The sequence below is a fragment of the Topomyia yanbarensis genome, chromosome 3 (assembly GCF_030247195.1).
Source record: "Topomyia yanbarensis strain Yona2022 chromosome 3, ASM3024719v1, whole genome shotgun sequence".
Lineage (NCBI taxonomy): Eukaryota > Metazoa > Arthropoda > Insecta > Diptera > Culicidae > Topomyia > Topomyia yanbarensis.
Window position 1 is genome coordinate 39,581,119 of NC_080672.1, and position 14,220 is coordinate 39,595,338.

Genomic DNA, 14,220 nt, shown 5'->3' on the forward strand with positions numbered 1-14,220 from the left:
CAAACATGATAACTTCAGAGCTAATCCTCTCTACGGTAGCAAACATTTACAACCGGTGTAGTTTGGAACCAAATTGCAATCGATTTTCTAAATGGGTTCCACTCTACTACTCTGAGCTTGTGCGTGTACCTATTGATCCAGGCGGAAGGGGCTGAGCACGGAGCGGCAGTAACAGCTATCGATTGACCTGAAAGCTATCAAACCAAACGAATCCATTTCCGTGGGTGTCGGTCGCTAGTCACCTCCTAACGTATCCGAAACGAATTTTCATCTCATTCGGAAGTGAACCGTGCGCTATCCGTTTCGCATGATGTTTCCACTTTCACACGTTTGTTCGAACGAGCCGACCGGGATTCGAAGGCATAGTCATACTACACCTATAAGCTGGCAATAAATAAACAAAACGTGATAGCCGTGGTGGAATGAGAGAAAGAAAGTTGGTGACTTTATTGCGCTTTGATGTAGAAGAATGGGTAGCAAACGGTTTTGGTTTGACTTTACCGGCATCCGAAGAGAAAAAATGTCCCTTCAGAATTTATTTCGTTTTAAGTTCAAGTCGTTTGACGACAGTTGATCTTTTGAGGGTGCTTTCGGAAAAATGAATCAAAACTATAAACACGATTTATTACTTCTTAGTCCAACAGTTCCACTGTGGTTCAATGCACCACGCGTTTCCATTCATACGTAGATATCTCTGGAGCAGCAAGGTCATTGGTAAATTGTATTACAGGTCGGACTCGATTATCCGATTATCTCACCCCGGATAATCGAATCACCCGGATAATCGAATCAAACTTTTTTTTGCGTTATTTCATGAATTTAAGCTTCATTCGTGGAGAAATTGGAAATAAAATGACCATGGCAAATTTTCCTATTATGGTAAATGTAAATGTACCTATTTTGGCCCTAGTTGATTTTTCAGACTTTCAGGGTGTGATTTGTATTTTCATTTGGTTTTCATTTATTATTCATATTGGTAACGACTTAACGATATGTTTATAGCTATTTGTACAAGAATTCTAAGATAAACTTTTTAATAAGGTGGGTCTTTTGCAATACAAGTCAAACTCGGTTAACCAGGGCTTAGATTTTCCGAGGTAACTGATTCGATTACTCGAATACCAGAAAAAATAAAGTCAGTAAGTAAACTGGGGGTCGTGTGTTTCTTAGCTCCAGTTTAATTTACGTGGAGTGTCACATAGCACAGCTAACATGTCTAGTCATTCTAATTAGAAGAGTGCGTATTTCGCACCCACAGAGAGATCCTTGTCCTTGTCCTTGTAGTATCATTTAGTTGACCAATACTGGATTGTCAGGTAATAACTATACGCGTGTAGTCTTCGCAAACTGTCCCACTCATACTTGTCACTAGCGAAGGACTACCAGGTTCCCGGGCGCCTCAGCGAGAAGTACTGCTGGCGCCCTCTTTACAAAGCCTATCATCCATCTTTGCTTGAGCCACCCTAGAATTAAAATCACCTCCAGTAACGGCCGGGTCTCTTTTCAGAATCTCGTTAACCGTTTCTTGACCAACTTTTTCTACCGCGTATAGGGTCCCAAAATTATTTTTCATTAAAACTGTTGGCGTCAAGAAACACGAAAAACCTGGTTTAAGAAAGATAGGTGCTTCTTTTGCAGCTGCTCAATATTTACCTTCCGATCTAGTGCAATTGCATAAAAAAGGTAATTGAGGGCAATCCAAATTAGAAAGTTTTAGCAGTTTTCAATAATATTCCCAGGCTAAGAAAATATTCCAAAATGTCATTTTAGCCATTAACAGAAACTATTCCTGGCAGCACTGCTTCAGCGAAACCCAATCAGATTAATTGTAATAACTTCTGTTCTAATGCTAATATTTATAACTTTTAGTGCTCAAATGAAAGATCTTAGTCGCAGTTATTAGCCTTACTTGACGTTGTGTAAACCAAAAGTTATAGTCATATAGAAACATGGTTGTTCATCAACCAGAAGGACACGAACGGGTTAAAGATTCTATTGGAATTCTGAGCAGAAATCACTTATTGAAGGGGATAATGGGAGAAGAGCAATATTGTTTGTGTCAAAGTCCACTGGAACTCAAAGCAGGATATTCATCAGAACATTACACCGGATTCCAATGATAATAGGACTATGATTCTGTCAGTATCTGGAATAAAGCATAATCTTCAGCGGAATTCTATCTTGAGAAAGATTCTCTCTAGATTTTCTCTAGAACCCTGCATCAAAATTTAGAGAAAAAACCGTAGAAATACGGATAAATATTGAAATAGATTCCATTGGGATGCTAAGAAAACTTCGATCAGAATCTTGAAAAGTATTCCAAACAGAATCCTGAGAAGCATGTCATCATTATCCCAAGAGATAGCCAGAAACCGACCGAGCAATGTAGGTATAATGACGTTTTATGTGGCCTACACACCAAAAAAATATGAATTTTATCGTTAACGTAATTGAAAACATGACACAATTTACCAAACCGTAATTCACAAAATGACGAAACATTACCGTGTTCCGTTTAAATTTACATGAAACATATACTTTACATGCGCAATGACATAAAATTAAGCATACTGCCATTCAGGACAAACGCCATATGAGGAGTAATATTACATGATTTACGAAATTCAATGTCATGTAAAATTAAAATCAAACGTAAAACTAAGTCATTTTTGATGCTCGTATATGTCAGGGTCAGGAGACGTAAATTTACACTATTTTTTCTAGGTGTGTACAGTAACCGATGTATTACGAGAAAAATGTACTTTTAGTGTAAAATTAAAAAGTTGCATATTTGGCAATATTGGCATTAAAAACTTTTCATTTTTTTGGAATCCCTAAACAAACCTTAAAAAAAATATCTCGCTGATTGATTCTAGTGCAAACAGTACCAGAGATATAATTCGAAGAAAAACATTTTTTTAAACAATTTGTTGAAATTAACCGTTATGTGTCCAATAAAAAAAAACACCTATAACAGGCCAACGAGGGTACCAGGGTACCCACAAATTAAAATGCTCATAACTATGGCTTCCTTTAACCGATTTTGACACTTTTAGATGTTTTAGATTCAGGAACTCGTCCACTTTTGGATTCTGTAACATTGAACCCAATGAATGAATCTGGTTCTTGGTAATCCGGATTTTCCGGAGTAATGTTCCAGTAGTAGGGTATGATTTGTAAATTTAAATAATGCCCTAGCAAAATGAGTATCAAAACTCTTCAAATTGTCTCGGAAGTCTGTTATTTATTGTTACGGGACCCTATGGTAGTTTGAAAAATGGAATTGGAATGGAATGGCCATTCACGGCCCTACGGGAGCCTGCTCCGGAATGTCTGTTTCGGGATGAAATCACCAAATGGTTCCAATACCACGAGGTACAGCCTATTGATGCTATGCCAAGAATTTTGATACCCACATTGCTAGTATTCCATTGATATTCACAAATAGTATCCAACCACTGGAACATGCTTCCGGACATCCGGATTCCCGGGAACCGGTTGGAATAACCCGATTCATTTTTACGAAGTCTAAAAGTGGATGAGTTCTTGAATCCAAAACACCCAAAAGTATCAAAATCGGTTGAAAATTACCTTAGTTATTGGCATTTCAGTTTTGGGGGTATCCGGGTATCCACGTCGGCCTGTGACATAGTAAAAAATTCAGGAGCCTCTCCTCACTCCCTTCTTACTGTATCAAAAACATTATTATCCCCAAAAGCTTGACTTAGTGAAGTTCTAAGATGTCACAAAGTTTCAATTTCCAGCTACGGATAAAACATCGGAATATCATTATTTGTAACCTAAAAAGGTATCCGGGTACCGCATCGGACACATAACGGTTAAGAGTGTTCCCATGGACTGAGGGGCTGTTTAAACGACACAACAATTTAGGTTATTATATATTATCTCTAAATGAACAATTTCTTCAAAACTGGTTCTAATCCATGATGGTCGATTCCAAGTTTTGTTTTTTTAGGTCACTTTGCACAGAATAACTCATATAAGCTATTTTTGAGGTAGGTTAAAATTTGAGAGGAGGTTAATCCTAGACCCCCCAATTGCCCGAAAAAAACGTTCTATTGACTGCAATGATCGAATTAGCACTATAATAAGACATAATAATTGAAATTTGATTTTTTTTTCAAAACACCCGGATAATCGAATCATTTTCCCCGGATAATCGAATCACGGATAATCGAATCCCCGGATAATCGAGTCCGACCTGTATTGAATAATTATTTAATAAAATTCACTGCTTATTTTATTCAAAATTTCTGAAGTTGCATTTAGAATACAATGTTCTAAATAACTAAAACAAACAACAAACATTCAACAAACGCACAAGAGAACAGTGGAATCCTTAGTAATCATCAAAAATGTCAACACAAACTGCAAAATTGTGCCAACACAAACCACGAAAAGAACGAAAACCCAATACCCAGCCATATCCTGTACTGATGGCTTCTGTTTTCGTGGCCGTTGTTGTTGTTATAGTCGTTCATTGTAGACTAAACATACACACACCCATGTTTGCTGGCTGCGTAAATCTGAATGGTAAATATTGGTTCCTAGCTTAGATTACGTTTTATCGAAATGAATTCAGTTCAGTACTTTTTTTGCATGATCAAAAGCATCACCGTATCGTGCATATTATATGTGTGTACACTTGTACAGGCAACCTTTGTTCCGGTGGAAGTAGGAATTTGTTTGCGTTATGCTTCTGTATGCATTGTTGCTGTTTGGAGCCATTTGGAATCGCTTGTCGCAGATAAAATGTACATCGGTTTCGGCAAACAACAGTTTTTTTGCTTCCACATTGGGAGGAATCATATAGAAGATTTATTGTTAGTAGTACACGAGCGAAATTGTACGCCGTACTTTTCTATGGGAGTAGATTTTCATCTGAGTCGCTGTGAAACTTGTTATATCCTGATGATGGGATAAACGTGACTTATCTCTGCTAGAAATGTGAGATTCAAACAATGCAATGATGGTAATGTTTTCGGATATATGCTGTCTGCATTGTTCCTCGAGCACTGCGAATATGTGTGCGGATCGAATTTTATGCAATGTTTTCAATGAATTAAATATCTTTGCCATCTACGTAATCCAGCTGTGTACGTACCTCTTATTCTGCATTCTTTGGAGATTGAATGTGTGCATAATAAATAGTCAGTATTTAATCAAATGATATTCATAGTTACATTTTTTTTTCTTGCATAATGCATACAAACAATAGCCGACTCAACTGTGCACTTCTGATTTTTTTTGTCCTTCATTTCTACTGTCAGAGAGTTTACAGAAAAGAACCATGAGTCTGACAGTTTTATACTGCCTCTTAATTTGTCTATTCCCAGCTTTGTATGGAAGTGCTATGGATTGCATAGCAACCTGAGATCAGTAATGTCATCTCATCACCTTCCTGATGGGCAATGGAAGGGAGGTGAGAGAAAAAGATAGGGTAATGGAACATGACAACACAATACATACAATCACAACACAAAAAAGTAAACAGACTGGATTCTTCACTTCCGACAGAATAATGACATTAAATTCCTGATATTGTGAATAATAGTCTGACTTCACCAATGTCCACATTTCATAACCTGGAACGAGACATGCAGAAACAGTCCACCTTTTCTTTCCAGATTTTGTTATTATTTTGCACAAAAAGATCCGCTTGAAAAATACTTTCAAGCAAACGTGGATGACAATGCAATAAAAATGTCGCTTTGCAAGCCACTGTACAGACAGCCTGTCAAACCAGATATTTCATAGCGAACCTCGCCAGTTTCACATGCTTGAAAACGTCTGCCACCTTTCACCTCTCGGTCGCAGTATGAATCTAAATAATAAAACAGTGCCGATGGACTGCAGATTTCTTCCGATGAGGTACGGATTTGTGCCGTAAAGCACATAGTTCTCATATGGCATGAATTACGTTATCGTTTCTAAAACAACATCAACCACAACATTATCCACTTCAGGAAAATAAAATCCGGTTCGCGATCACAGGTTATTGCCGATTCGCGGTGACATTTACGATTTTTCGCTTCGTCCCAGGTCATTACTATACAGACCAATAGGGAACTATGGCTGACTGTGCGAGCCGTAGAAAGTCCTACTAGAAGCATTGACTTGTAATAGTTGGTAGTCTTTTACATGGCACAAACGCCTCTTCCGCAGCTCTGCGATCAACTGCAATGATGTCGGCGTAGTTCACGAATCATGGAAGCTTGTGAGATCTATTCATGGTAGTTTCCTCCATTTGCACACCAGATTTTGTTTCGCACGTTCGATCGATATGTTGAACAACAAATTAGAAATACAAAACAAAAAAAAAAAGTTTTCCTTTTTATTCCACCAGGTATTTATTAAATTGAAATATGTATTTCTTCGACCTCTTGCCTTGCCTTCAAAACTGAAATATATATAGGGTAAGGTGGGGCAAATCCGACCGTTTTATTGCTAAGAAAATTTTTATTCATCAAATTGAAATATATTTTTATTGTTATTATTTAGTATTTTTATGCAAAATGGCTCATAATTACCAACGGAAGACACAAAAACGTGATGATTATAGTATTCGTCGAGCAATTGCTCCGATGCAAATGGGAATATCATTACGTGCTACTGCTCGTGATTGTAGCATTCCAAGATTGACATTCAACTCCATTTTCTTCATGTTACAATTCAATAACACAACATTCATTGATTTATCATTAAAAAAAACCATAAAATTTGAGTAATATCTGCCCTAAATAAACCAAAAACATAGGGGTCGGGTTTACCCCACCATTTTTAAAAACAGCAAAAATGAACATTTTTGTAAAACGCTTGTAGATATTCCCAAAATCCAAATAAAATGCTTTATACAGAAAATTGCACAGGAGTCTAACCTTTAATCTGGTATATGAAACGACTTGATCCAATATAAATGAGCATTTTACAGCCAAAACCATTTACTTGGTCGGATTTGTCCCACCTTACCCTAATTAAATAAATACCTGGAGGAATTAAAAGGAAAACTTTTCTTCTTTTATTTTTATTTTTTTAGCATTCCACCAAGACGCTCAAAGAGATACTAAACAAATTAGAAATATCTGACCGAAAGCCACAAACTGAAGAAACTAAACAAATGTACCTCTGCCGCCAGATATACAGAAGCCTTATTTATCACTGCACAGTCCACATGTGTCACGGGAGGAAGGAAATTGTTAGTAGGGATAGGGATTCGAAATTGTGCTGGAATTCGCGCCATTCACTTGCCACCAGGAGACTCATTAGGTGCCTAAAATACGTTTTCGGAATCTCGTGATTACGAATAGCGAGAAAATGTCTAGATACATAATCGTAATTCAAATACTATTTTTCCAGAAAACGAGAATCGAAATACAAAGAATGTAGGAGTAAGCATAGTAAACAAACTGTGGCTAAAACTAAAAAGATATCGATTATTTTCGCGACGAGAAAATTAAATAAGCATTAACTGATAATTTGAACGACGGCCATCGACGGAGCAATTTTATGCACGCTTACTTTATTATTATTCTAACTACTGGAAAGAGAAGCAACCAGATTTATCACTAATAAATAAGAAGAATAATACGAATTAATTTACTAACACAAAAAGTTTTCTAAAACAAAAAATCAAAAAGTTTTTTAAAAAGGTCGGAAATTACGAAGAAAGTTATGTACTGTTTTTATCGCATCTTGTAACATGGGATCAGGAACACAGTGGATCAATTCTTAGCTTCTGCTGACGGATGCCACATGACTTCTAGGCTGCTTTTGTCCGGAGTAAGATAATAGTGATATCAACCTCCAGTTGAATACCAGCCCCATCAACATGATTCTCACTCGTTCGAGTAGCAAAATTCGAACGAGGTACTAAAATACATGCTCAACAATACACGGGCGAAGAAAACTTAGATTGCTCTCAACTTATCGCACCTTCTGACTACGCATTAACACGCTTCACATACAACTAGTGAACGATGAATGAAGCAGTAAATTACATGCTGGACTTAATAGTGATGGATTTATCTAGTATAGATGGGAAAATTTCTGTTTGCCGCTTGGTTTCAGAAAGATTTTCTGAAAACCAGTTCCATTCAATTCAATAACTTACTAATGTTCAAAAACTCTCCCTACTGAATTAGTCCAAGTGTTTGCGTTTCTACTTCGTCTCATCAGAACCACGGCACTTGATAAATGCACCGGGATGACGCTAAGTCCAAAATTGGAAACACTATTTCGTCGCTGTTGTGCTATCTTATGGCAAACGCCATTTTGGGGTAAATTGAGTTAGATATGCCACATTACTTGTCTAAAAAATCTCTAAAAAGTGGCGTTTACAGAATTTTGACATTCTGCTTGGTTACTGTGATATAGCGAGAAACGTACTGAGAAATTTTTAATTTTTTGCTTCAAATGACTGTGTCTAAGGATTGGCTAAAATTATCTTGATGTATAAGATGTTTTTATATGTAAAACTATCTGAGAAACACAATGGCATAATCACTTTCAAAACAAAAATTCTCGAATTGTGAGAAAAATGCAATTTTAGTTTTAAACTGGATATATAGCATATTTGGCAACACTGTAACCAAAAATAACTATTTTTTCTAGATTCCCTGACTCATTTCCTTCAAAATGCATCTCACCGTTTGTTTATAGACCAAATGAATCCAAAGATATGAATAAAAGTTAATAATTGGTGATTTTTTTCTATGGAAAATTTTCCATGCACCAATATGACACGCCATACAAATTTTGTCATCAATACACATCTATGACACGTGTGAGTGCGACTTTTGTTTACATTCATAGTAAAAACTCATAACATAGTCAACCGATCTTCGAAATATTTGAGATATTAATACAGAATAGATAAAAGCATCAATTGTCTTCTTTGAATTGTTTATTCCATTTATAAGATTCAAGATATTCAATCTCAAACTTTAAAAATCGTTTTTCTCGAAATGTGCAAAATGGCGCTTGTCATAAGATAGCACAACAGCGACGATTTGTGAACACTCTAAACCGACTTCTAACTCACGATGTCCCGTAAGCGAACAGGTTCTGTTTGCTGATGAGACATACTGAAATCGAGCCTTGTTTTCAGCTTCGCAGGCGAATACAAGCAACATGCTATATTACTCCCTAAGGAGAAAATTAGTTTAAAATCGTCTTTATGCATGAAGGGCACAAAACCTAACTATAATTAGTCCAGTCTCCCTACTGCTTCTTCCGAAATTTTGAACAGTGGTCGTAGTAGTAGTCACTACAAAATGGAGATAATGGACAAATAAGGGAAAATTGCGACTTATCAGTACATCCCGAACTAGAACATTGGGTGATCTTACTCAGTTTCGAATTAAATCCATTTGACCTAGCGTCGCAATATAGCGAACGCCCATATAACATGCTTGATGTCGGGATAGATAGCCATCGCCACAAGCGTAAAGACGAGTCCAACACGATGGAACTGCACATCCAATATTTACTGATTGGACATGAATTGGGACATCACACGAATAAAATCATGACCAATATTTATACCCCTAATCCAAGGTTTGGTCCATATCTTCAGAGAGCTCTCTATTGCTTCGTGAGGTTTGCCGATTTCTAGTGTTATTTGACGAGAAATACCGAAACCGTACACTCGCACTTTATGCTTAACTCCACTCATTAGGTTCTGTACAACACCTGGCAGCAGCTTCTTCTGGGTTGAAACTCACTTTTTCTTCATGTCTTCTTCAGATTTGAACTCCTTGGGATGCTTCCGTAGTGCCTGCTTCATAATAGCCCAGTATTTTTCGATGGGCCTTAGTTGCGGTGGGTTGGGAAGAGGTCATGTTCTTGTGTACGAAAATAGCCCCGTTGGCTTCGTACCAACCAGGACAACCTTTGAATAGTGGCACGAAGCTAGATCCGGCCAGAAGATCGTATTGCATCAACAGAGGAAGCAGACGCTTCTGTAGACATTCCTGGAGGTAGATCTCCTCGTTTACACTTCCAGTAGTCACGAACACCGCACTCAGTTTACCACTTGAGCAAATCGCTTGCCAAATCATGTATTAACTGGTAAACTTTAAATTCTGTTTCCTTACTTCCTCCGGCGCACCAAACTTGTGCTACGCGGTGAAGAACAGTATCCCCGGAAGCTGCCGGAAGTTCGCCTTGACGTAAGTCCCATCCATCCATGATGAGACAATGAGGCTTCGTCAGCATCTGGGTGTAAAGTTTCCGGGCCCGTGACATTCTTACCGTATTTTACCGTTCGTCGCGATTTAGAGTCTTCTGAACTTTGTACGTAAGCAGTCCCTTCCGGTCCTTGGCTCTCCGAATTTTAACTTCTTGGTCACACCCCTGACCGAAGCATTGGAAATCCGAACGATTTCACTACACGCTTGTGATCGCTGGTCACTAAGAGAACATTCATTCTGACCGCATTTCTCCTTCCGTACGATGCTCAGAGTTTGGTAGTAATTTTTAATCACACGACTCACGGTAGACTGCACGATTCCGAGTTGTTTTCAAATATCTCGATGAGAGAGTTGAGGATTTTCCAGGTGCTTGCGCAAAATCAATTCACGACATTTAGTGATATAGTTCACGTGAAAATTTCTAGATTAAGGGCAGAGTTGCATATATGTGAAAAAGATTAGATTATCACCATCACAATACTATACTATACTATAAATCAAGGGCTTGCTCATGAGTCCATGGATAATATTTATTGATTATCTGAGCTATGTTACCAGCACGAATGGTAAGTCGTGGCAAATATACTGAAGATCGTAAATCAGCTCACCAATCGATGAATAATGTTTAATGATTTTGTAAACTATTTTTCGAGCACGAATTGTGAGTTTTGACTAATATACTAGGAATCGTAGACCATTTCGCGAATCCATGAATAATGTTCTATGATTTTTTGAGATATTTAACGAGCACGAATGATGCGTCGTGGCTAATATACTAGAAAACATGAGCTGGTTCATGAATACATGAATAATATTTATAATTTTGTGAACTATTTTACGAGCGCGAGTCATGAATAATATACACTGGAACCTCCATTTACGAACCAAACCAGAGGCTCGTAAGTTGAATTAGTTTGTAAAAAAGTGTTCGTTATTTGGGATTCAGTTCGTAGAAACGTTCGTATCGCATTTTTAATAAAATCCCTGGTTGAGTGAAATTCTCGATAATCCTAACCAGGCCTGTTATTTGCTCACACAATGAGCCACAAAGAGCGAAATACACCGATTAAAAATAGAGCAGCACAAAAAAACTGCGATGTGCAGAACGACCGCACAAAGAGAAACTTGAAAACAAAAAGAGTAAGATCTGTTCACCAAGAGCTGCACAATTTCATTCAAAGAGTCACCTTGAAGAGCCACTTTTTTGTGCCTCCCCTCACTGGAAAGCAGGTAAGAGCGAATTAAACTACAATTTACATAAAGTTTGATCGGAAGAACGTTTTAAAAATGTTTTTTGGTTACCTTCTCTACTCATGTCCGCGTGGGACCAAGATACACACTATAGAGCCTCTTTATTTCTACTCTTTGTGGTGTGCAGCCATGGAGTAGAATGCACGTGTGGGAGCAACACGCATCGGAGTGAAGAGGTTTATTGTGAAAGAGAAGAGCGGTGGTTCGCATGAAAAGTGCAAAGAGCGTTTGTTATTCTTCTCTTTATTTGCTCTGAGGTGCATAACATCCCTGATCCTAACAATATGGGTATTTTTGGAACGGGCTTGACAAGTAGATGATGAAAATGGATAATTGGAACCGTTTTAAAATTGAAGATTATGACTTCCGGTTTTATCAGCCTCTTATGAAAATCCTCCAAGTCGAATACTAGTAAATCCTGTTTTGAGCATACTTTTCTTATCTCAAAGATACAAAATGCGCAAAAATTAAATTTTCGATTCCAATACAACAAGAGGCTGATAGAAACGAGTCTTCGCTGTACTTGATAACCCTTACAGTATGGATATTTTTGGAACGGGCTTGACAAGTAGATGATGAAAATGGATATTTTTTTAACCCAAATTGGCGAACTCCGGTTAAGTAATATTTTCGACAACCCTAACAATATGGGTTGTTTTGGAACGAATTTGACAAATAGATGTTTAAAATCGATATTTGAAATCATGTTGAAATCCAAGATGGCGACTTGTGGTTGAGCAATATTCTTGACAATCCTAATAATGGGTATTTTTTTAACTAGCTTGACAAGTAAGATGATGAAAATGGTAGTGCGGTAACATTTTAAAATTCAGGATGGCGACATCCAGTTAAGCGAAATTTTGTATAACCGTAACTATAGGGATATTTTTGAAATGGGCTTATCGAGTACATGATGGAAATCAAAGAGTCACGTCATATTGATGGCCAGGACAGCAACTTCCGGTGGCGTAAAATTTTCTTTAACCATAGCATTACTCATCACTATATCTTTATCTACTCCATAATCATCTGAAAATGCCCATATTGTTGAGGTTATAGCGAATTTCTTTAAACCTGAAGACGCCATCTTTGATTTCAAAATGGCTTCAGACATCGAATTCCGTCATCTACTAGTCAATCACATTTCGAAAATACCGATACTGTTGAAGTTATAGCGAATTTCTCTAAGCCGGAAGATAGCATCTTGGATTTCAAAATGGCTTCAGACATTGATTTCCATCGTTAACGCCATCTAAAATGACTTCAGACATCGATTTCCGTCATGTATTCGTAAACCTCATTCCGAAAATATTCATACTGTTGAGGTTGTTGAGAATTTATCTAAACCGGAAGTCGCCATATTGGATTTCAAAATGGCTTCAAACATCAATTTACGTCATACACTCTCAACCCAATTGCGAAATTATATAACTTTTATTAATAGAAATTAGCTAAGAATATGTTTAATTGTATACAACTTCATACTGTACTGTACATACTTAAACTTTTTACAAACTTAGTTCGTATAAAAACAGTTCAATAATTCAAATTTAGTTCGAAAAAACAGTTACGTGAATGGAGTATTACGTTAAAAAGAGTTCGTGAATGAAGGTTTCAGTGTCCTAGGAATCATAAAGCAGTTCACGCACCCGTGAATAATGCTTTGGGTTCTGTGAAATTGTCCAAGTGCACATATTAAGTTCATGCCCAAAATTGTATACTTCATGAACAATATCACGAAAGTGAAACAATTTATGATTTTGTGAATTATTTTACGATAATGAATAGTGGATTGTCACTTTTACACTAGAAATCATTAACTAGTTCAATAGGTAATACAGTTTTCATTTTGTGTTCTAATGTGCCTAAATTTATGAATAAAATCGCTGGTCATCCTATGTGAACAATATTCATTATGTTGTGAACTATTTCACGGACAAAAAAACGATTCGGTAATGATATAGCGGAAACCGATACTGAAGTTCACAAAACAAAAACAAATATCTCTACTAGTAAAAGCGTTACGCAGGCATTAAGAAAGGATAATTTAACATAACACATTATTTTTGTTCACGATTCTGTTATTGTAACTTATAAAAGTGATCCAGAATTCATGGCACTTTATTCACGAATTTGGAAACAATCTTGCAGTAATATCAGTAATCTTCAAAATTGGGTTCATCGTCGTGCAAAGGCGTTTCAGGATACCAAATCAGGCTAAGTTGCACCATATTTTTAGAACACTTGCAAGATTAAAATTTTTTTGGCTAATTTATATATTTTGTTCCTGTCTAAACGGAAGTAAACGGAAGTTGAAGTTCTACTATCCATTTCGATGTAGGTCGATTTGGACTATTGACTATTCGGCTTGTCATATCCTGCGCCTTGTAAATATGAGTCCAGAATGTTAGACATATCTGCAGATAATTTAGATTAGGACGTAAGTAACATTGAAAGCTTCTCTTTATTATTACGACATCACTATTATTACATCACTGCTTTTATTTTCCAGTAGGGAAACATGGGGAGACTGGACCAGGATTTCAGTTAAACCTACTTAAATGTCTAAAAACCTTTTCAATCCTTTAACACTCATTTAAACATAATGCGCAGCAGTATTGCGCATATTCATATTTTTTTGTAGAATTTTTGGTTTACTTTTCCAAAGTTATAAAAGTTTTTCAGAGATGAGTTTTTTTGGTCAAGTCTCCCCACCGTAGGGACCAAGGCCTGTGGAGACTTGACCAAGAGAATTTTG

The 14,220-nt window shown here is 37.0% G+C and overlaps 1 protein-coding gene across 2 annotated transcripts in view; it reads left to right on the top strand.

Moving 5' to 3' along the window:
- LOC131692975 (spondin-1) overlaps window positions 1-14,220 on the top strand; it is a 109,568-nt gene that overhangs the window by 74,594 nt on the left and 20,754 nt on the right. The gene's annotated exons all lie outside the window — the stretch shown is intronic.